The sequence below is a fragment of the Rattus rattus genome, chromosome 8 (assembly GCF_011064425.1).
Source record: "Rattus rattus isolate New Zealand chromosome 8, Rrattus_CSIRO_v1, whole genome shotgun sequence".
NCBI lineage: Eukaryota > Metazoa > Chordata > Mammalia > Rodentia > Muridae > Rattus > Rattus rattus.
In genome coordinates this window covers 91946778-91970517 of record NC_046161.1, presented here as the reverse complement: position 1 = coordinate 91970517, position 23740 = coordinate 91946778, and the positions used below count along the sequence as shown (strand labels likewise).

Genomic DNA, 23740 nt, shown 5'->3' with positions numbered 1-23740 from the left:
TAACACACACACTCCACTCGGTACTACTCAAACTCTTTCAGAAATTAGGATTCAACCAGGCGTGGTGGCTGAACTCATAATCCCAGCACTTAGGTGGGAGTAGTAGAAGGATCATTATAAGACCAAGGCTGGTCTTGTTTATATAGTGAGTATGGTGGTTTGAATGAGAATGAGCCCCATAGGGTCATCTATTTTAATGCTGTCCTGCAGTTGGTAGAACTGTTCGGGAAGGGTTGGGCGATGTATGTCACTGTTGTTTAGGATTCTTAAGCCCTCACCATTCCCTGTTACCTTTTTCTTTCTTTAACTCACAATTATGTCTTAGGATTTAAACTCTCAGGAACTGCTCCAGTGTCATGCCTACCTGCCTATTTGCCATAATAGTCATAGACTCAACACTCCAAAGCCGTAGGCCAGTCACCAATTAAATGCTTTCTTTTATAAATTGCCTTGGTCATGATGTTCTTCACAGTAATAGAAAAGTAAAATTTGAGGCCAGCTGAGACTACATGTTGAGAGTCAGCTTCAAAAACTACACACACACACACACACACACACACACACACACACACACACACACACAGAGTAAATAAGTTTTGTTGTTAAATGAGAAAAATTAGAGGAGGAAATAATAACACACTTGGTAACAGCAGCATGGTCCTAATCCTAGGGACGGATAAGAAACCCCAAGAAAACTAAAGACTAATACTCCTTGAATATGAAAAGCAAAAACTCAACAAAATATAAACAAACCAAGCACACAGGCACATTAAAAAGATTACATGCGGGGTTGGGGATTTAGCTCAGTGGTAGAGCGCTTGCCTAGGAAGCGCAAGGCCCTGGGTTCGGTCCCCAGCTCCAAAAAAAAAAAGAACCAAAAAAAAAAAAAAAAAGATTACATGCTGGAGATGGGAACACATTACTATAACCCCAGCACTCAGTAGGCAGAGGAAAGAAGACTATATCAAATTGGAGGCCAAGATAGTCTACATAAATAAAGCAAATTCCATGCAAGTCAGCCAAGCTTATAGACTAAGACCCTGTCTCAAAACAAATTGTACACCAAGACCAAGTGAAATTATACTAGAAATGCAAAAACAGTTCACTGTAAAATATCAATAATATACCACATTAGCAAAATAAGGAAGACACCACATGATCAACACTATAGGCAAATATGAAAAGGCATTTGGGCAAGTTAACAGGGCTTTTTCAACAAGGAGGTACAGGAAGCTAACAGTTAACAATTGTTAATGGTAAGTCAGGTGTGGTAGCCTGCCTTTGATCCCAGCACTAGGGAAGAGGCGAGGAGATCACTATGAGTTTGAGGCCTAGTCTATATAGCAAGTTTTAGGCCAGTCAGAATAATATACTTGAGATCCTGTCTCAAAAATAAAACAAAAAATCATACTCAACAGTAAACAACTAAAAGCTCTTTTCTAAAATCAACAAAACCCAGGTGCCAAAGTGGCAGCATAATGGAAATTCTTAACATAAAACTGTGAGCAGGAAGATGCTTACCTCTACTTGTTGAAGAGGTTCCAAAGAATCCACAAATAAAGAAAAAAAAAAAAAAAAAGACAAGTGAATAGTCAAACTGGCCATAGCTATAGGATAAAAGACCAAAAATAATAATAACAATTATTATTATTATTATTATTGTTTCATTATACAATAATCCCACAAATAAATTATTTCACTTAAAACACCATCCAAAAGTTATAAAGTACAAAAAAAGGAACACAAACATGACTACACCAAGTCTTAGTAATGAAGGTTCAGAGAGCCATACAAAATAGCTAAAACTTGGAAATCTAAAACTTGACATACTGGCACATGTCTGAAGTTATAGCACTCAAATAGCAAAACAGAATAATAACTGCAAGTTCAAGGCCAACCCAGCTTAGGAAGACCCAGCTACATAGCAAGACCCAGCTAGAAAAAGACAGGAAAGAGTAGGGAGGAGGAAGAAAGAGAAAAGCGAAAGAATGGGGGAGGGGTGGAGGAGACCAAATGCCTAACAGTTGATATAAATTAACAAAATAAATCTTTCTCACAATGAAAAAATTGAACTCTATCTCAAAAAGTAATGAAACAATGTGAATAATCTTCAAACATATTAAATGAAAAAGGTTATATTATATCATCTCAATTATGATGAAAAAGGCCAAGCAAATATGTAGTAACAGACTGGTATTTGTCTGGGAGTAGGAGCAAAAATTAGAACTGACTACAGATGAGCCTAGACTTTTCTTTCATAGATGATGAAAATTTTCCATTCTAAAATTAGATAGTAGTGGTGATCTTAATTTTCCAAATTATTTTAAGAATCGCTGAATTATGAACTTATAGCAAGATAATTGTACACTACATAAAGTGTATCTCAGTATTTCTCAAAAAGAAAGGCAAGAGGTAGGAAAGACTACCATCTATTTCCAAAGCAAAGATGTACTAGACGTACTGGGAATGATTTATCTCTCTCAACTCTTCAGGAATAAATTGAATCCACACATGAAGCAGTACACAGGACACATAATTAAGGCTCTTTTAAAATTGAAGACAATACTGAAAAGTAAAATTGTGAAGAACCAAACATAAAAAGATAAATGATCTCTAGAATGGAGTAAGTTAATATACAAAATCAAAAAAAAATTGAGAACCAAGTCCAGATCTTGTTTGTGACTATTTGAACCAAATCAAGTGAATGATAAGAGGTGTTTAAATAAACTTAGCATTTTATCTCCCACACTGTCCCTGGAGAGTGCCCTGACCTAGATCTGCTACTGTGCAAATAGATTTGTCAATGTACTAGAGGTATAATAATACTGACATTGCTTTGAAACCATTCCAGGTTTACCAATCAATCTCCAGATTACAATCTGCTTTTGATATAGATAGGTCCCCCTACCAAACCACAACAAAGGCACTTACTGGTCAGCCCAAAACAGTCATTTTACTTTCTCAATGAAAATCAGTAAACTGACACCCTATTATACACTCCTGACTTTAGTCATCTAGGCCTTACATATCTAGGTATATATCATAATTTCTATGCTTATCAATTCTGAGAAACAGTTTTGGCAAACAGTTTATCCATGTTCTTCATATTAAGAACTGAGACTTCCCTAGAGACACTTTCTGCCTCACTGCACACCTCTAAAAACATCCTGTTTTACTAACTGAATAAATGCTGAGAAATCTGCACAAACAAATGTATTCCCAGAAGAAAAGAGACTATATTAATGTTTACAGAACATTGTTTCATTAGCTAGTCATCTACTAGCCAATGTCCTTGAATGAAGAGGACATACATACTTATTCCCAATACAAGTGAGGCAGTGAGATCAAAGTGATTTACAATAGAACATACTGCTAATCAAAATACTAATCTGGATCACAACCCAGTCACTAGAATAAAAATCCATTTATTTTTATCTTAAGCAGAACAAATATGTATGATAGATTAAATGATTAAGATGAAGTTTAGATTTCCACCCCTGGGTAAGTCAGTATTCTCTTCACCCATGTAAGCAATCTCTTTTTAAAAAAAAAAAACAAACCTCTAATAAATAATAAACCACATGGCCAGGAGGTAGCACATGTCTTTGATCCCAGAATCTGGAGTTTGTGGCATCCTGATCTATAGAGAGAAACAGAGTTCCAGGACAGCCAAGATTACACAAAGAAACCCTGTCTAGAAAGAGACAGAAGGAAGGAAGGAAGGAAGGAAGGAAGGAAGGAAGGAAGGAAGGAAGGAAGGAAGGAAGGAAGGAAGGGAGGGAGAGGAAGGGAGGAGGAGGGAGGGAGGAGGGAGGGAGGAGGGAGGGAGGGAGAGAGAGAGAGAGAGAGAGAGAGAGAGAGAGAGAGAGGAGTAAGGAGGGGGAGGGGGCGGGCAAGACCAAACATACATACATAATAAGTCATATAAAAAAAGGAACCAGCATAGACTGCAATAGACAAAAATGCTCAAAAATTTGAGAAACAGAGTATCTATTAAAAAAATACTTGAAAGAAGCCCTAAGAAAACCAAATTTAGAATTAAACTGCCTAACATGCATGAGTTTTTGAAAAGCAGTAAGTAATTTATGGGATTATGAAAAAAGCCAAAAGTAGAAACACTGATATTTTGTTAGAGATACATACAAAAGGGCATCCTATTAGATTGTAAAGCAGTACAATGACAGAAAAAATTACAACATAAACAGATGACAGATGTAAAAGAACTGAGTGGCAAACATGACAAATTGTAGACTACAAAACTTTATTTTCTTTCTTACCTATTAAAAGCAACTCACATTCAGTAAAATAAGATCAGAACAGGACTGGGAAGATGGCTCAGCAGCTGAAAGCATCTGCCATGTAAGCGTGAGAGCTTGAGTTCAAATTCATAAACCATGTTGAAAATGTCACATAGTAGCACACACACGCACACACACACACAAATCCCTTGCACTCCAAGTTAAATTGGAAGCAGAGAGACAAGACACTTCCACTGCTCCACAGTTCATGGGCCATCAACCTGAAGTAAATGGTACAATAGCAAACCAGAAAAGAATCCCTGACTCAAGCAAAATGAAAGGTTAAGAACCTGAAGTAGCCCTGACCCCAACACAAGCACCTTACTGAGTGCACACCCTCACACACAAACAAAAGTCAAGATATAAAAGCATTCATTTCTCCCTGCCCACCCTGCTTGCTAGCTCCCATTAAGGTAAAAGACTGTTACCTCATACCCATTCCACCAGAACAGACTAATCTCTAAAATCATGAGCTGAGCTAAACCTTTCTTCCCTTTCATTGTTTTTGCTGTATTCTGTCAATATCTCTCTATTAACACACCTATCTCCGTAACTCTTAACAATATCAGAACAGTTTTTTACTGTTGGCTCTTGTCATAATCACAACTGACAATGGCACGGCATCTATCACCAGATTACGTTAACGACCCACCTACCCTTTCTCTTTTCACATTCCATCTCCTTGTCTACTCCAATATTCACACAGAGGTAAAACAAGGATTCCCAACCTTGGCTCTATAGCTATTTGGACAATCAATTGTTACAGGAAACTATTCCAGCTACTAAAATTCTTCAGTAACAGCCCTGATCACTACTCTCTGATATCAGTAACACACACCATCTCATCAAGTTTTATCCACCAATATTATCTGCAGACATTGCTAGTTGTGCTCTAGAAAGCAAAACCAAGAAAATGAACTAGAAATTTTATTTTTCTTATTTTGTTTGGATATGTTAGTTATTATTGTCTGTGTTAGTGCAAGGGATCAAACCTAGGGTTCCAGACATGCTAAGCAAATATTGCATAGCCTAAGACTTTAGAAATATTTTTAAATAATCCTCCGCTTAAAACTCCCTCACAGCTTTTTTACTTACAACAAATTTGAAAGTCCTAACTATTTCACATACACCTTACACAACCTAAATTCTACCACTCCAACCTCATGTGACGCCATTACATTCTTTCTGTGTGCTCTCCCCACCATAACTACAGGTTTCTCCTAATTCCTGGCATACCGCAATTGTTTTTGCTACAGATTTTGGTCTTTGTTCTCCCCTGTGCCTCCACGTTTCTTGCTTAGGTTCTGTGACTGTCTCCACTTAATTTCTCATTCTCATCGGTGACTTTCTTTATTATCATCACAATACCCCATTTATTGCCCAGGAGGAATCACAGTATGTGATTTGTCAGCCTGATTTCCCAGTACATAGCTTAGGTTAAATGAACAAATCTCTAATGTGGAGAACTTTAAGTGACAGCTGAGTTTGCCTCAGTGATAATCTCAGCTTCACAACCATCTCATTCCTACCTAGGTTTATCATTTCCCTCTTGAAACAAAAGGGAAAAAAGAAAAAGGAAGAGTTTAATGAAGCCCTTCTGTAAATTAATTTTCTGAAAGGTGATATACAAACTAAGTAACATATAATCAATTTAAATCACTTGACACTATAGTCTAGAAATAATGGTTATGTGTTTAAAGGCCCAAGCAGAATGCCTATAATAGATTTTTGGAAAGGATGTTCTTGTTCTTAAAAAATCTTCTATCAACACTCGGCCTGAATAGAATAGTTCCAAAAGTAGAACTTTGGGGTTGGGGAAATGGCTCAGTGGGCACACACTTTCCATGCAAGCACAAGGGCTGGAAGGTCACAACCCCAGGAGCCATGTAAATATCAGGCAGGTGCGGTAGCGATTTGTAATCACAACATTCAGGAGGCAGGAATAATGGAGTCAAGGCTAGCTAACTAGACTAGCTGAAATTAGAAGCTCCAGGTTCAGAAAGAGACCCTGCCTCCAGAAATAAAGTGGAGAGCAATTCACACACTCTTGTCTCTATCAGGCCTCCAAACATACATGCACAAACCTACACATGTGCACACACACATACAAATACACGAATACCACTACTCAGACATATAAACACAGATGTGCTGTTAAGTATATAATCTTAGAGTTTTTACACTATGGGTAGTAAGTACCATCCTTGACAGCACATTCACAAAGTCAGGGCTTTGGTTCAAATGCATAATGAGATGATGCAATCTTCCTCCCTTGTATTTTACAAAGTGCTCTAATAAAAAGTGCTTAATTCTAAAAACCTTAATAAGTATCAGAGAACTTAGGTTTTGTTTTGCCTAACAGCTAAATAAAGCCAGTAGAGAAAGCAAATTTTACAACCATATCTAATATGGGAAAAAATAGGTTGGGGTTTTTTTTGTTTTTGTTTTTGTTTTTTTTTTTTGGTTTCCTACATAGTCTAGAGCAAGCTATCCATTCAATATTTTGTGACTGATACCATGATCATGAGACATTAAATATAATTATGAGTACATTATAAAAACAAGCTTGTGCTGGTGAATATGCTTCTTGGCATGATGAACATTATTAGGCTGGGAATGAACCCATGGTCTTGCACTTTACTATGTCAGTTCACAACCACCATTAACTCCAGCTCTAGAGGTGTTAACATCTCTGGCCTCCTAAAGAAACCTGCACTCACCTGTGCATAGAGCAAACATGTGCACCCACTCAAGTGCACATTATAATGCATTATCTTATACATACACACACTGAAAATAAACCTGTTTAAGTGGAAAAATTGTGTTTCTTCTATGCATTTCAGTGAAATGTATAGAACAATGTCACAATTAAGCCTTTGAAAACTAAAGACATCCAAAAAGCTTTGTTACCTAATTTAGAATTTATTTTATGATTATTTCAAAGGGATTTAATAAGAATGTCATCTTGTCAAAAAAACTAATTAGAAATAAATTGATGGGGCTGGAGAAATGGCTCAACGGTAAAGAGCAGCGACTGCTCTTCTGGAGGTCCTGAGTTCAATTCCCAGCAACCACATGGTGGCTCACAACCATCTGTAATGGGCATGTCTGAAGTCAGCGACAGTGTACTCACACAAAAAAAAAATAAATAAATAAATCTTAAAAATTAGAAGTTCTCAAGAAATAAATTGATGCCCAAAGAAGAAATGATTCCAAGACATATAGCTGGCCAAAGGTACAGACATAGTTAAAAATCAGATCCCAAGCTAGGATGAAACTCAGTAATGAGCACTCACGCAAAAAGGCCTTGTCTTCAATGCCCAGATTTTTTAAAAATTAAGTTTTTGTTTTTTCTTCTTGATTAGATTTCAGGTTGTGGTGTTTTGAATATGCATGGCCTAGGGAATAGCACTATTAGGACATGTGCCCTTGTTGGAGTAGGTATGGTCTTGTTGGAGGAAGTGCATCACTGCGGGAGTGGGCTTTGAGACCCTCCTCCTAGCCATGTGGAAGACAATCTTCCGTTTGTCTTCAAACAAGCTGTAGAACTCTCAGCTCCTCCTGCACCATGCCTTCCTAGATGCTGCCCTACTCCCACCCTGATGATAATGGACTGAACTTCTGAACCTGTAAGCCAGTCCCAATTAAATGTTGTCCTTTATAAGACTTGCCTTGGTCATGATATCTGTTCACAGCAGTTAAACCCTAACTAAGACAGGGGTCCTACACTATTTTATACCTTACTGTCTATATATTTATGAAATACAGTATTTTCACTTTTATAAAAATATTTTAAATATTAGTAACTTAAACTGAAAACTAGATAACCACAACTTTGTTTTTTGTATCCATTGTTACAGAAGGAAAAAAAAAATCAGTCAGCTATCATATTTGATCTACAAACTAAGTCTTAAAGGAGATTTATAAAATGTGTTTTACTCTTGGTAAAGAGTCACTCCTACTCTTTTTCTTTACAGATTTCTACATACGAAGCCTAATATTTATAAATAATCTTGAAGAAAGTCATCAAATGTATTAAATCTAAAAAACCATTATAATGTGGCTAGGTATGGTAGTGCACATCTGTGATCCCAGCACCTGGTAAACTGAGGTACAAATTCAAGACCAGCTTGGTCTACATATGGCAATCTGGACCAGCCCACATTACATGAATAGACAGTCTCAAAACTTGGGCATCAAGGAGCTCTTCAATGTCTTTCCTTGATGCTGTACCTCTCTAAAGAAAAAGGACTCCCATTTCTAAGCTGTGCTTAATGATAAGCAGGAAACAGTGCTTATTGCCTTTTATCTTTCCACTCACCCTCTGATCATCCTCATTAGTTTTACTGATGCCTATCTCCACATGAGCTAAAATTATTTGATTTTCAGAAAACTGTCCTTATCATTTCATTTAGAGTATCATTTTATTCACTCTTTAAGTTTAAGATTGATGTTCTTTGGATCTGCATACAATACAATATAATCTAATGGTTAAACATTAAGAGTATAGAATACTCGTTTTTATTTCACAGAACATTTTGCAGTTCCTATTTTCATGAAAAATCTAAATTAATGAACTTGTCCAAGTTTATATAGAAGAAGAGGATAAAGTTTAAATCTAACACAGTGGTTCTAGTACCAGGAACTCAATGATGGCGGTCTAGGCCACATCATATGACAATGCTTCCTTCAACTATGACCATGAGGGGTGTTTTAGTTTGTGGTCAGTGTTATCCTGTCCACCCCCACTCTCATTTGCCAAGAAAAGGTATCACTATAGATGTACCCAGGCTGGCTTCAAACTCTTGATCCTTCTGCCTCAGCCTTCTAAATACTGCGATTACAGATTTCACATCATGCCTAGTTCATGGTGTGTTTTAATTTAAATAAGCAGTTCATGAGAAATATTTGCTTCTCTAATTTGGATTACTAAATTGAAACGAGGTTGAGTTTCCTTTCTTGTAATGTGAATCTTCCACTACTGTCATGTACAAACTGGGGGTTCAGAAATCAGCAAATGTTGATTTCTCTAGTTACTGCTAAAATGCATCCATTCTTCATCGCTAACTGGGAAGTCTCTAGGCTTATACCAGCAGCTAACTTTGTAGTCTATAAGCAGAGTAAACATCAACCACTTCACTCTTTTTAGCAGATATTAGCAAATAATCTTTTTTTTTTTTTTTTTTTTGAGATAAGGTCTCTTGTAGCCCAAGCTAACCTTGAACTTCTGACCCTTCCTGGTTCTAGGTTATAGAACATACTACCACACTCCACTTACATTCCACTGAGGAACAATCTCAGGGCTTCTTGCAAGTTAAATAGGTACTCTACAAACTAAAAACTTCCACTTTCACAAAATAAAAAAAAAAAGGGGGGGGGACCAGGCTTGATGGCACATACCTTTAGTCCCAGCCCTGGGGAGGCAGAAGCAGGAAGATTTTTTTTGAGTTTGAGGCCAGCCTGATCTACAAAGGAAGCTTCAAGACAACCAGGGCTCTGTTACACACAGAAGCTTTGTCTGTCTAAACAAACCAAATGGGAAAAAAATTTTTTTTCACTTTCATAGTCAGGCAAAAAAAATTATTTAATTAAAAATAAAACAGGAGAAATAGCCAGTAACATAATCATAGTCAAATGTAATCTGATAAAATAAGATCTCTCTCCTCACAGGAAAAAAGAATCAGCAAAAACAAGGTAAATTTTGAAAAATGTTATCAAAACCAGGTATAGTTGTGCATACTTGTAATCACAGCCCTTGGAAGATAGAGACATGAGGATCAAGGAGTTCAAGGCAAGTCTTTACTAAGAAGAATAGAACAAAACAGTATTTTCATATTACCATTTGACCATTTCTATAAAATAAAGCATGCAATAGTCCTAAATGCATCTTTTTTTTAGCTGTGAGAGATGAAGTTCTTAATAAAGTCAAAAACTTTAAGTTCACATATATCAAAATCCTTAGTCTCAAAGTGAAGTTAAGCTAGAAATCAGAAATAAAATATCTAAAGTAATCCCATATATAAAAAATTAGATATAATTTTAAGTAAGCCACAGGTAATCAAATTGAAAAGATATCAATTCAAATCATGAAACTATTTTGAACTGAATAATGATAAAATACTTATGGAAGATAGCATTACTTAGAGGAGTATCAATAGCTTTAAATGTTTTTACTAAAAACAAGAAAATACAGGCTAAATAGGGTGGCTGGTTTCTACAACTGAAACACTCAGGAGGCTGACACAGGATTATCATGAGCTCAAGCCCAGTCTAGACTACAGAGAGAATATTTTTTTAAAAAAATTAAAAGAACAAATAAAAGAGAAATCTCTAAAATCTAAGACCTAAAACTTTACAAAGAAGGTGGAGGATCTTAAAGAACAAACATCAACAGTCCTGGCTTGGGTTCTATATTGCTATGATCATACAATGACTGAAAGTATTTAAAGGAGGAAAGGGCTTATTTTAGCTTATAGATTTTAGTCCATTACTGAGGAAAGCGAAGGCAGAGGAAACTCAAAACAGAAGTCTGAAGCAGAAACCCAACAAAAGAGCTATGCTCACTGGCTTGCTCCCATGGCTTGCTCAGCTTGCTTTCTTATACAACACAGGCCCACCTGCCCAGGGATGGCTCCACCCAATGGTTTGAGTACTCCCCTATCAATCACTAATTCATAAAATACCGCACAAACATGCCAACATGGCCATTTGATAGAGGCAATTCTTCAACTGAGGTTCCCTCTTCCCAGGTGACAAAGTCTGTGTCAAGCTGACAAAAAAAACTAAGCAGCACACAAATGCAATAGAAAAGACAAAAAAAATCGTAAAGTTGCTTTGGAAAGATAAACTGAACCACTAGACTGGTCAAGATTAAAAGAACACGGGGTTGGGGATTTAGCTCAGTGGTAGAGAGAGCGCAAGGCCCTGGGTTCAGTCCCAGCTCAAAAAAAAAAAAAGAAGATTAAAAGAACACACTAATGATATAAAAGCACATTGATGTTTTAAGAAACTATTTTAATTTGTCTCCCAAGTATCTTTCCATAACAAAGTATAACCCAGTACTCAGAAGGCTGTGACAGGAAGATTCCAAGTGTGAGACCAGTCTGAGATATACAGACTGTATACAGGCCAGCCTGTGCTACAGAATAAGACCCTGTCTTAAATAAATTACTTTACATAGAGAAAATCCCAGGTCCAGGATGTGTTATTCAGAAATAAAATATATTTTATATATTAATTTATCATATATTAATATATATGATACAATCCCCCTCAGTAAAAAGGAGTAATTCCTAATTTTTTGAGGCCATCATCCTAATTTAAAAAAAAAAAAATCCTATCACAAAGGTTTTACAAAAGGCCTACAAAGAAAGACGAAAAAGATGCTAGAATATCTAACCAAGTATTAGGGAAAGGAAATAACTTTTGACCAAGTTGGCTGTTTAACTTTTGAAAAGCACATGTATTTATCTGTTGTACAGTGTCACTGAAGGAAACTTATTTTCTAAAGTTTGGCTACTGCAAATAAAAGTATTATAGACAATTTGTTCACTTATCTTCATGAACAAGAATTTCTCTTATGGGGGCTGGAGAGATAGCTCAGTGGTTAAAAGAACTGACTGCTTTTTCCAGAGGACCCAGGTTTGATTCCCAGCACTCACATGGGGTTTACAACCATCTGTGACTCCAGTTCCAGGGGATCCTATGCTCTCTTCTGGTAGGCACTGTACACTCATGGTGCACAGACTTCCTGACACAAAAGTACAACACACATAAACCAAATCTAACTAAATTAAATAATAAAACATTTTAAAGCCAGGAATGGTGTCTGGTGTACACACCTTTGGTCCTAGCACCTGGGAGACAGAGCAGATCTCAGAGTTTGAGGTCAGCCTGGTCTACATATTGAGTTCTAGGATAACCAGAACTACATAAGAGAAGGACTGGGTCTTGGGAAAAAAAAAACAAATCAAAACATCAAAAACCAAAAGATAATTTCCCTCATCTAAACTATAAAGGACTATTAACAGTGAGGTTTAAAGCAGATGTACTTCCAAATTAATAATTAAGAAAAAAAAACTTCATATAATAACTATTACCAATTTAAACTCTATCCAGAAGTAGTAATGTAAGACCATGGTGATACTTGCCTCCAACACTAGTACACAGGAGGTTGAAGCAAGTAGATAGTAAGTTATTAAGCCAGCTTCAGTTACAGAGTTTATAGCTAGCCTGAGTTACATAGTAAGGCCCCCCGGTTCAAGAAGATTTTTTTTAAGAGATGTAATTATATGTAAATGTTCTGCCTCTATGTGTGGCAGTGTGTCACATGTGTACAGTACCCAACAGAAGACAGAAGAGAGTAGCACAGCCCCTAAAACTGGAGTTACAAACAGTTGTGAGCTGCCATGTGGGTGCTGGGAACAGAATGTGGGTCCTCTGGGAAAGCAGCTAGTGCACTTAGCTACTGAGCCATCTCTCCAGCCCCCAATAAGAAATTTTTAATATGGTTTCTCCAACTATTTCATTGGCATAAGGCATTATCAGAATTTTTAATTTCTTCAATTTGATTGAAGTAGATTGGTTCCTTATAGTTCTACTTTGCACTTTCCTGATTACAATTCAACCCAAACAACTGTGAGTCATACCACATTGTTCTCAAAGGTTAAATATTACTTCACACTAAGCAGCTGCTATTTCCATTATATGTATTATGTGTATGTTTGTACTAAGTTAAAATGTAAAATTGTTTTAACTGTTAGCATCTAGAAAGTTAAAAAGGTATGTTTAATTATAGTAAACCGCTATAGTATAGCTGTCTAATGCACTGCCTCATCATTTCCACTATAGCACAAAACAAAAAAAAAAAAAAAAAAAAAAAACTCGATAAAGCAGGCAGAACTTCCCCAACACTGAATTGAAAAAATAAATAAATAAAAGGCTGGACTTAGCAGTAGCTGTACTTAGTCTGTGCATGTCTGTAATGTCAGCACTCAGAAACATTCAGATTGAAATATCTAAGTTAAATAACCAAGCTGAAGGCCAACCTGGAAAAACTCAACAAGACTTCATTTGAAAAGGAAAAAAATTTAAATATTAAAAAATAGGGAAGGGGCCTGTGAGATGGTGTCTCAGTAGGTAAAGATAAGCTAAATCCAATGCCCAGATCCCTGATGGAAAGAACTAAATCTCCAAAGTTGTGCTCATACTTTCATATGCATAATGTAGACACACACACACACACACACACACACACACACTAAATAAAACTTACATTTTTAAAATACACAACAAAATCTAACAGGGAGGTGGAACTTGAGATGTCCTTCAAATACTGACTGGTAAAGAGAGCCTTTGAAGAGTGCATGTAGATCCAAGATGGTCCAGCAGGTAAAGGAACTTGCCACCAACTCTCACAATCTGGAAGCCCCAGGAAGTCCAATCATGTACCAGCCATCTGACTTCTGCACACACACCATAGCACACCACCAAATGTACACAAGCTCATGCACAACACTGGAGGGAGGGGTGGAGGGAGGGTAACTTCCTCAAGAAAAACCTGAGTGAAGCATTTAGGGGGTGCAGCACAGCTCACCTTGGATCCTGCACTGTAACTACCAAATGACAGGAACCTCAACTCTGCCTTCTCTGGACATAAAACCCTACCTGCTACATTAAGAACCATCTCATTCTATGGCTTATACGAGAGCATTTTTTATACGTTTCATAATGAAACCCTATGCCCCCCTCAAAGGATTGAGAGGTGGGCAGGGGGTACAAGACTCAGCAGATGGCACTTGCTGCCAATCTTGAAAATCTTAAATTTAATCACAGATCACACATGTTGGAGAGAATCAAATCCTTTAAGTTATCTACTGGCCTTCATATGAGCAGCATGTTCACAAGCAGAAAAAAAAAATTGTAATGAAAATAAAATTTAAAGATGGCAGTGGGGCATGGCTGTAATCCCAACATTTGATTGACAGAGGTAGGAGAATGAGGAGTTCAAGGCCAGCCTGAGATACTCATTCTGTCTTATTTAAAAATAAAAACAGGGACAGAGAATGTGGCCATTCTAACATATACCAGACCCTGGGTTCATACCTAGTAGTGCAAATACTGAAAAAAATTAGAGGAAGGGAAAGGAAGGGAGAAGAGAAAGGGTGGGGAAGTGGTGACTGTTTTAGCTATGTCTTTTCCTTATGTTCAGATTCTAAAAGGGTCACTGAAGATGCTTCTCTCCCCATTAGAAATAAATAAATGATACTCACACTACCTTTTCCTTGAGAGTGGGAGAGATTCTGTAAATATACCAGGATAACTTTCCTATGATTATACTAGAGAGGGAAAAGGGTAATTTTTGTAGGTGTAATTAATGTCCCTATAGTTAACTGAATTTACATAAAAGGTTATCTGGGGGGCTGACCTAATCAGGTTAACTTCTGAAAGCAGTCTTCAAATCTATAGTAATTAGGGACAGAAGTCAGGGACACTGATTCCTACAGTAGCCATTTTGTGAACTGCTGCCTATTAAGACTATATGTCAAAAATAAATAAAATAATAATAATTACAGGCTTTGGCCAAAAGCTAACAAAGATGCATTAGATCTCCTACAGTACTAAGATAATTAAGATATATCCACCTATAATCAGGCAAGTAAAGCAGAGATTGTAACTATAAATTTTTAAAAGTTATAACTAAAAGGGTTTTCAATGTGTAAAAGAACCACTGGCTTTCCTCAACTTTAGAAAGGAGGAAGGTAAAAAGTAAACAAGATCACAAACCTAGGGGACACGCCTCAAGAAACTTCAGTGCTCACCCCTTGCAGCACAGCTTGAGTTTTTTAAAAAAAAAAAAAACTTTCAAAGCCAAAAGTGGCTGTAATCCCAGCATTTCAAAGTATGAAACAGAAGAATTGCTATAAATTCAAGGCCATCCTGAACTACATCCAAAGTCCTTTCTGGGAAAAAAAAATCAAAAAACAAAAGAGCCATTCAGTAATTGGCTGGCCTGGCACCTATAATCTAGGAACTCCATAGGCTGAAGAAAAGAACTGCCCTAAATTAAAGGCCACCTTAGACTGTATAGTGATCTCAAGACCAGCCTGGACTACACAATGAGATCCTGTTGGTTGTGGAGGGAGTAACCACACAGTAATTGTATTAATCTCTTCAAAAGATGACCATATCTGACCTCTATTTGTTTTGTTTTTTTAAAGACAGTATCTCATAAAATGTCCATGCTAACTTCAACTTGTGATTCCCCCTGCCTCTGCCTCCTGAGTAACCAGAATTACAGGCATAGACCAACATGAAGCACTCCAAAGTATAGTTTTAAAATGCAAAGAAAAAAAAAAAACACCTGTGGGGTTTCTCTGAGAAGTTTATTTGGGTAAAAAAATTGTTACATACCCCATAATTAAAAACAATTTAATATCATTTCTTGTTCTTTCAGTATTTCTTGGTCAAACTTTTAGCCTCGATTTATATACATTATAAGACCATCCATCACCCATCATACACGAACCGTTTTTATTCCCACTGTTTTGTACATTTCCATAAGAGAGCTTAGCCATCCGAATTTGCAATTTCTATAAAAAAAATACACTGTGAAACCTAAAGGTAAAGTTACAAATTCCATTTAAGTTACATATTGTACAACTTTATGCGGATTTTGGTACTTTCACAAACACTACTTTTGCTAGGTGTAAAATATAGCTGTTTCTAAGCACAACCAGGAGAGAACACATACCCTTCATCTTAACACCAACTTCAACAGCAGATAACTAGCTACCACAAAGTGCACTATTTGGGGTCTATAGGGCTCCAAAACCATCCCACAGCTTAACACTCCCAGGACACGACTGTCTGCAATGTGGAAAGAATCAGTAACAATTCTAATGTAGGCAAAAGCGTGTGACGTGACAATCCGAAAACCAGAAAATGTTGTGGTCTCTACTGCACACAAACAGCACTCGGTTCGGACCCCTCCAAGTGAGGCTCAGGTCCAACTCCAAGCCCTCGGGTTTCCCAGCTCTTCATCCCGCCCCCCACCTTCGGGGAAGAGGAAAAACAACTTTTATTGGCCTCATCTCCCGGGGGATTGGGAAACTAGCGGGGCAGTGCTCCGGCCTGGACACGTTTCACCAGGAGGCCCCGTCCGGGGCTCGGACGACAGATAGCGGGAAAGCCAGGCTGCGACGCCCCGTCGGCCGGGGTCCTCAGCCCCCTGCCCCACCCCAGCCACCAGAGGCCTGGACCAGCAGTAGGACTGAGCGACCCCCAGGACCCTCGGCAGAAGCGAGCTCGTTGTCATGTGACGCTGCCGCCGCCGCCGCTAAAGCACCGCAGAAACGCAGGGCGGCGGAAGGCGTTCGCGCCAGCCCGCCTAGGCTGGCCCGGGCGCGGGCGAGTCCCGAGAGCCCGGGCGGGGGGGCGGAGGGCGGGCTTGGCGGCGGGCCCGAGCGCGCCACAAAGGCTTCCGCGCTACCGCCGTGGAGCCCGGGCGGGCGGGGGCACCGTTTTTCGCGGCCCGCGGGAGGGGTGGAGGAGCGGAGCGCCCGCCGCGCCCACAGCAGGTCCCGGGCGCTCGGCCGCCCGCAGCCGCCGCGCAGCGCACAGGCCCGCGCGGCCTCCCTCCCCCGCGCGGGGCCCGCGCCGGCCCGCCCGCTCGCCGCTCGCGCTCCCAGGCTCTCGCCCGGCCTCCATCTTGGATCGGCGCTTCCAGCCCCCGCGCCGCTGCCGCCGCATTCCCCCTTTCCCGCCCCCCGCCGCCGCCGCCGCCGCCCGCGCTCACCTCAGCTGCCCATCCGGGCGCTGTCGGCCGTCGACCTAGTTTCCCCCCAAAAGTCTCCGGTGTGTTATTCCCGATGTGGGGGGGTTGTTACGGGGTGGTCGCCGGGGGTTCGGGAGCGGGGGCCGCGCCTTCAACGGAGCTGCAATCCTAACCCGCCATCTGGTGGCATTTTCCACACGCCAATGGCGCCGCTGCAGACTTGGGTCCCGACCGCCCTCTGCTGGCCGCGGTGCTCACTGCCTCGCTGACAGGACCGGCCTGCCCGGAAAGGGGAGGGAGTTGAGGCGCGAGCAGGGGCCCTCGGACGGGGGCGCGCGCTATCGCTCGCCTCCGGGGGGCGCGCACGCGCAGCACTGGCGCGGGAAACGTGGCCTTTGCGTGGCGGCCCCGCCCCCGCACGAAGCTCCTGCTGCGCTCTGCCAATGGCGAGCCGCGGAGACGTCTGGACCAGGGCGCTGTGGACGGCTCGTGGGCCGCCGGAGGCGAGCGGAAGGACGGACTCTTCGGCGCCTGCGCGACCCGCTCGCTCGCTTGCCGCCCGCCATTTTTAGAGCTTCTCGGAGAGCCGGGAAGGAATCCGCCCCCAGCTCTTCCGCCGAGGCCCCTCCTCGGCAGGGGCCGCGTTCCGCTCCCGCCCCGAGGCTGCCAGTCGCCCACACCCGCCGTTATCCGGGCGCGGCGTGCCAAGGAGCCGCCGAGCCCTGCTTTCTCCCCGCTTAGCAGGAGTCTCCAACCTAGAATTGTATTCGCGGTTTATTATTGATGAGGCGCTTTCCCAGAACGAGGTTGAAAAGGTTTCGAGGACGGGGACTTCCCTTGCCGCGGAGCTAAAGGAAACAGTGACCGCTCCAGGCCGATTGGCGTCGTCCTGCATCTGTAAAGCAGGTTCTCGACGAGGTGCAGGCTTTGCATAAGGCGGCAGCATTGGCTAGTTAGTGAGAAAGAAGCTACACTGTGAGATAGTCTGCTAGGGATTAGATTCTCCTCCCACAGCCTTGGACTGCTTTCCGTGGACGTACGAATAATGGATCCTAGCCGAATGAGAAATAGCCAGCCACAGCAGATCTTGACCCCTTCCCTGCAGCTCTCTATCTTAGCTGTCCTTGACCAAGGCTCCTAACCTTCTGCCTGCTTATAACTCGGCACTACGGAAGTGAATTCTTGTTCTTATAGGTCATCAGCCTCATTTCTGACTCATTTTTTTTTATTGGCAGAGGCAGCTGCATTTTCAGTATCTCCTTAGAAACGTTAAACTTGTTTATAGTCCTGAGGGCTTGCTAATACGTCAAATGCCTCTGGTATCTATCCCAAAGGTTGCAGAAGTACGTTACACGTCACCGAAGGAACTTTGATATGAATTCGTGAGGGTCCATTTATTTCAGCAAAGTATCTCGTTTACTAACCTCTGATTGACTTCCTATTGTGTTCTCTGCAGAGCCTGTTTCTAGCTTGCCTTGTTCCGAGAGTGCCGCTTCCAAGGCATACTCATATGTAACTTAATATATTTTCTTAATCTCGAATCTGTGAGGCTCTGATAAAGGGCTGGTGGTTTATCTTAATATATTTGTAGTCGTGATCTCGAAAACCTCGCCTAGTTTAGCCATTCCCCCTTCTCTCCCAGTCTTGCCTGAATACCATTGTCCTTTTTTTTCTAGAATATCTTCAGTATTTTCTTATCTTCTGGGTTCTTTCTGGTTTTTGTTTTGTTTTTTTTTTTCAAGTTTCCATTTATCTTTAAAAAAAAAAAAAAATCAGGGCTGTTAACTCCCTCCACTTGCTGTATTGTGTTCCGTACCCAGCCACATATCTGAAGAGAATCAGTATAGCAGTGGGTGCTCTAACCACAGCCTTTGGAGGCTGAGGCAGACGGGTTTGGAGAGATACAATGAGATCTTATCCAAGGGGGGACGGGGGGGGGGGAGCAGGGGCAGTCATATCCTTCACCAGGCCCCATCCACCCTTGAAACATTGTTAAGTTACTTCTTCGGATCTGCCCCTACTTTGTTCACTAGTCTTCTGACTGGGTTTGCTAGCTCCGGGGCTTTTTTTGTTTTGTTTTGATTTTTGTTTTTTAGATTCCACAGTTCAACCCTGAGTTCTCAACCCTTTTCTATGTTGTTGCTCTTTAAAAGTCCCCAAAGTACTTGTTGGTTCCCAGTTGTGCCTGAACGACGATACCTTATTTTCAGCTCCTTTTCCAGGTAGCTCCATCCAGTCCAGTACTTAAAAATAATTCCTCTCTTACCCTCATATCTCTTAATAACTCCGTAGTTTTAGCAGGGGAAGGGAATGCCCTGTGATCTGTGAACCTAGACTGTTCTGAACAGGTGTGTAAGTTCAGGCAGATCTCGGCCTGCTCCCCCAGCTGTAGGATGTAAACAGCAGTGGTTACCTCAGGGTGGCTATGTGCATATATTAACCAGCGCAGGCTTCGATGCTAGCTGTACTATTGCATTGTTGCCTTTACCTTAGTCTTTTCAGATTTCTTTTACCCTCATGCTGGAGATTGAAACCAAGTATGGATTCTACAACTGAATTACATCCCAGCCCCGCATTTATTTGTGTTGTTTGGGAGCAGTTGGGCGTTTCTTTTGTTGTTAGGGATGGTGCATTTTCTGTGTTAAGGATCAACCCAGAGACTTGAGCTAGATCAGCGTTTGTTTGTTTGTTTGTTTGTTTGTTTATATCCAAGGGCCTGAGTAGCCAACTTTTGAGTTCACAGCTGTCTAAATTTTATTTTGCTGTCACACATAATTGAACTGGTGTATATACATATTTAATTCCCAAAAGGAACACTGAGCCTGATCCTATTGTCATTCAAATCTCTGCTTTTGTTCTCCAGTGGCTTCTCTTATCTTGGCCCTTTCCTCCAGAACTCTAGCCCCTTGACTTATACCAGGACAATTGTTTTAGGCTTCTCTTTCTTCCTTCTCTCCTCCTCTCCCCTCCTCTTCCCCTTTTTCTTCCACATCTCCTTTTTCAGATAGGATTTTTCTCTGTACCCACGCTGGTCTCAAACTTAAAAATTCCCTACCCTGACCTCACAAGAGCAGAGATTCCAGGTGTATGATACCATACCTGGTTTGTGACCTCTAGACAGTTCTGACCTGTCTGTCTGTCTGTCTGTCTGTCTGTCTGTCTCTCTCTCTCTCTCTCTCTCTCTCTCTCTCTCTCTCTCTCTCTCAACCGAAAGAAAAACTTTGTTTTTCCTATGGCCCATATGCATCTAAATACATAATGGCATTCACAAATGATGACTGATCTTGGTTGTCCACCTGACTGCATGTGAAATCAACTAAAATCCCAGGAAGCCAGGCATGCCTCTGAGGGATTTCTTGACTTAATGGTTCTAGGTGGGGAAACCCATCCTAAATTGGGGCCACACCTAGTACTAGGTTTTGCTTTGAGTTCTTGCCCTCACTCACTATGGCGAGATCATCCTGCTGCTGAGGCATTCCTTTGCAGTTATTAGAATGCACTTCTTTGGGATTCCAACATAGACTGAATACCAGTGGCTCTCCAGAAACCCTATGGGACAGCGAAGGCACCCAGTCTCCTGGACTGAACAACTTGGATTCTTGCCCTTTCACTCAGGAGACAGCCATAGTTAAATCTGTGTGTGTGTGTGTGTGTGTGTGTGTGTGTGTGTGTGTGTGAAATCCAACCAGTAGATGTAGTTAACAGTTGAGAAAAGATATTGTGGCCATCGCATCATTATTTAGGTGTAGCAAGTAAGTTTGTGTTCATTTCTGTACTCCTTGATCCTCCCATCACATCTTACCTAATCAATGTAAGTTCTAGAATTCTGGGCTGATGAGTCAGCTCAGCAGATGGGAGTGTTTGGGACTAACCATCATGACCTAAGTCAATCTGTAAGACCTGGAAACTAGAACTGACTCTTTTAAGTCATCGTCTGACCTCCACGTACATGTTACGGTGTATTGCACACACAGACAAGTATTTGTAATGTTCTACCCATTTTAAAAGCAACAACCCAAGAAGAGCTGAAAATGTGGTTCAGTAGTAGAACACTTGCCTAGCAGACATAAGGACTGGGGTTCCTAAACAACACACGCGTGCACGATCGCACACACGCGCTAAGCCAGTAAGCAGCACTCTTCCTGGCCTTTGTACGCTTCAGCTGCTGCCTTCAGGCCATACCTTGAGTTCCTGCCCTAACTTCCTGGATGAAGAACTACAAGCTGTAAAGTGTAATAAACCCTTTTCCTCCTAAGTTGCCTGCAGTCATGTTTTTTATCACAACACTAGAAACTTAAGACACAAGTTATGCCTTATTCTTTTCTAATTCTCTCTTTCAAAAATTGTTCAAAACAACCTGATCAGGTCTAATTACCCATGTGAGCAAAGCATATTCTTTAATCCTTTGTCTAGCAATGGAAGGACTAGAGGTTCCATAACATGTTTGACTCTGTTGCAGACTTACCTGTTTCCCAGGAACATCAGTTCTTACAGGATTCTTAAGATTCTAAATCTCTTGGTATAAAGCTTGAAAAACATTTTTTATTACCAGCTTCAAAACATAGAAATGATGGAAATATCAAAAATATTTGGCTTTTCAGAGATATGAGACCTTAACAATGGAACAATCAAAATACAAAAAAAAAAAAAAATTACTTTGACACTGAAATGTGGAGAGAATGAACATTGTACAGCAGGTCACCAATACAAAGTTATTTATATGATGACGTGTCCCCTAGGATTTTGGATGGACTTTCACATGTTCCTTACAGATCTCTCAAATTCTAGCGATCTGGCAGTGTCCTATAATTGACATTTGTTAACCAATGTCATGACCTCTGCTAGCACACATAAGGATTCAGCAACACACAAGGCAAGCATTTGTTAACAACGACACAAAGAACTAGCTGTGACATTTCCTTCAAAACACTGTCTGAGCTGACAGCTTCTCTAAATACATCTTCAAAAGAGCTCGGTCAGTCCATTCCTCCCATGGTTCTTCCTTTTGCTTTTCTTCTTTTTTTTTTTTTTTTGGAAGATTTATTGATTTTATGTACATAAGTATACCATAGCTGTCTTCAGACACTTCAGACACAGCAGAAGAGGGCATCAGATCTCATTACAGATGGTTGTGAGCCACCATGTGGTTGCTGGGATTTGAACTCAGGACCTCTGGAAGAGCAGTCAGTGCTCTTAACCATTGAGCCATCTCTCCAGCCCCCTTTTGCTTTTCTTATGATAAAGACATAACGCTAATTATTCTTCCCTCCCCCTTTATAGCTGTAACTACTTGACTAGACCCAAAAGAGGTCTGTTATCTGATCACTCTTCTTCAATAGTCACTTTATTTTATTTACTGTTTTGTTTTCTTTTGTTTTGAGACGAGGTCTCTCTGTACCCTTCCCTATCCTGGTACACAGTATGTAGACCAGGCTGGACTCTTAACTCACAGAGGTCCCTTTGCCTCTGCCTCCTGAGTGCTGGGAATCAAAACCACTAAAGCCTGTCTGCTGTTATGCTTGGCTTCACACATTACTTTTAAAAGTGTGTGTGTGTGTGTGTGTGTGTGTGTGTGTGTGTGTGTGTGTGTGTGTTTTGCCTGTATTACATAAAGACTGTCTATGAGTGCCTGATCCTGAAGGAGGCCAAATGAGAACATCAGATTCCTTAGAGTTGTGAATGGTTGTGAGCCACAAGGAAGATACTGGAAATAGAACCTGGATCCTCTGACAGAGCGGCCAGTGTCTCCAGCTCTCTTTTAATCACCTAGAAGCCCAATGTTTGGGGATCATGAGAGTTCTCACTTTCCCCACTCCCTTTGTCCACTCAGACATTTGTTATATTATTTTTAAAAATTGTTTTCCTTTGTCTCTACCCTTCAACTCACCGCTGCTGACAACCTGTGGCAGTAATAGTTGTGCTGTCTAACCTACCAGTCCAGGATTGGGTTAAATCATAGTTTTACTGTCACTTGCTTTGAAAGTCATGCCACATGGCTAACGTTTGGATTCTGACCCAGCACCAATAACAAAAGGAATTCAAAATACCTTGCCTTTTAGAAAGGCAAAAAAATCTTATCACCTAAAAGTAGAGAACCAAAAGTGCTCAAGATGTGAAGAGTAGAAGACGGAAATGCACACATGAAGTCCAGCACTTGGGAGGCAGAGGCCGGCCTGGCCTGTGCAGCAAGTTCCAGTTTAGTCAGGGCTACAGAGTCTCTGCCTCTACAACAAAGAAACCCATGAAGGGCAAGAATTATGCTCGAAAACATTGGTCCAGTGTTCCATAGCTGCATTAATTTTAGCTATTTTTGTTTTCTTTACAACTATAAATAAAACAATGCAAAACCCCAGGTTTGAACTTGATTGACTATAATTCACCATTACCACCATCATCATCTTTTTTCACTAGTCATACCTCTTAAATTGTTCTAGAAGTCTCGTGTTTGACCATACATGGGTGCAAAGTTAAAAACCATTTTCAGGCAAGGAGAGTGTGTTTCCATTCTTCTCTAGAGCCTATCTTCTTCAACTGTGTAGTATGACCACATAATGGGTATTGAGTGACTGAATGGGGGGGGGGGTCTATGCATGCAAAACTTGGCAACAGTAAATGTTTTCTAACATGTAAAGACCAAATATTTGAAGTCAAATACATAGCGGATGTG

At 40.6% G+C, this 23740-nt stretch overlaps 1 protein-coding gene across 3 annotated transcripts in view; it reads right to left on the bottom strand.

Annotated features, from left to right (window-relative positions):
- Nucleotides 1-18190, bottom strand: part of Stag1 (stromal antigen 1) — a 371976-nt gene extending 353786 nt beyond the window's left edge. For 2 of the 3 annotated variants that reach the window (XM_032910191.1, XM_032910190.1), the window contains exon 1: nt 17095-18190. The gene's annotated coding sequence lies outside the window, so the exon portion shown is untranslated. Of the gene's footprint in view, nt 1-1521; nt 1537-17094 lie in introns of all 3 variants that reach the window. The other variant, XM_032910192.1, reaches the window with a different exon arrangement.
- Nucleotides 18191-23740: the final 5550 nt, after the last annotated feature.